General features: G+C 43.7%; 1 pseudogene; it reads right to left on the bottom strand.

Annotated features, from left to right (window-relative positions):
* Window positions 1-315: 315 nt before the first annotated feature.
* Window positions 316-898, bottom strand: LOC128100873 (60S ribosomal protein L12-like; annotated as a pseudogene).
* Window positions 899-1137: the final 239 nt, after the last annotated feature.

Raw genomic sequence — 1137 nt, 5'->3', positions numbered from 1 at the left:
ACAAATAAATTCAAAAGCAATCATCTACTCATCAACTAAAAAACCCTCTCTCTCTCTCTCTCTCTCTCTCTCTCTCTCTCTCTCTCCTTTCTTTCATAGTCATTTATTGAAATATTTTCTCTGGTTGCTTTTTTTTTTTTTTTTTTTTTTGGTTTTTTTTTTCGAGACAGGGTTTCTCTGTGTAGCTTTGCGCCTTTTCCTGGAACTCACTCGGTAGCCCAGGCTGGCCTCGAACTCACAGAGATCCACCTGGCTCTGCCTCCCGAGTGCTGGGATTAAAGGCGTGCGCCACCACCGCCCGGCTCTGGTTGCTTTTTAACGAGCTGAGCATTCCACTGCATCACTGCTGATGTCATCGATGATGTCATGAGGATGGAGGTCATCCACATTGCAGCCCATAGACTGTGCAGTACCCAGGTTCTCCTTAATATTTCCAGACAGTTCTCTGGCTAAATACAAGTGCTGCATCTGCTGGGCAATGTTGACAATCTGATCAAAAGTGGTATTTCCACTGTGTTTAATGTTCTTCTGCTTCTTTCTGTCTTTTGGTGGCTCCTTGAGGACCAGGCAGAGGCAGAGTGCACCACCTCATCTGGGACCAGGCAGAGGCAGAGGGCACCACCTCATCTGGGCCTGTCTGTTCTGGATGGTCAGCTTCACCATAATCCTCAGACCTTTCCAATCACCAGGTACTTTGGCAACGTCATTACCAATTTTTTTTTGAGACAGACCCAGGGAACTGATCTTGGGGGCCAAGGCAGATGTGGTGCCCACCTCACCCAACTTTGAACTTGGGTGGCATGGTGCAGGCGGCTGGTGTTTGATGAACCTGGATTCCGGATGACTGAAGAAAGTTGTAGTCACCTCCAAGCCAAAAGCTGAAAAGCAAGAAAACCATTTTCAACTGGGCTAACTTTTGAAAAGTTGGCAAAGGTCATTTGAGTAGCAATGAAATCATGACTTTAACCCAGTTTTTTAGTTTATCTTTCCTAGTATTTATTCTCTTTCACTGAAATGTTATTGAATTAAAAGATCTGCTTTTGTTTGAGATTGTTTATAGAAGCTTGTTTATTTGGCTACTTTGTTAAATAATTGCAGTAACTGTTTTATTTTACAGAGTTGTTGAGGACAGATCAC

The sequence above is a fragment of the Peromyscus californicus genome, unplaced genomic scaffold (assembly GCF_007827085.1).
Source record: "Peromyscus californicus insignis strain IS unplaced genomic scaffold, ASM782708v3 Scaffold_7__1_contigs__length_154581171, whole genome shotgun sequence".
Classification (NCBI taxonomy): Eukaryota; Metazoa; Chordata; class Mammalia; order Rodentia; family Cricetidae; genus Peromyscus; species Peromyscus californicus.
This window is presented reverse-complemented; position numbering and strand designations above follow the sequence as displayed.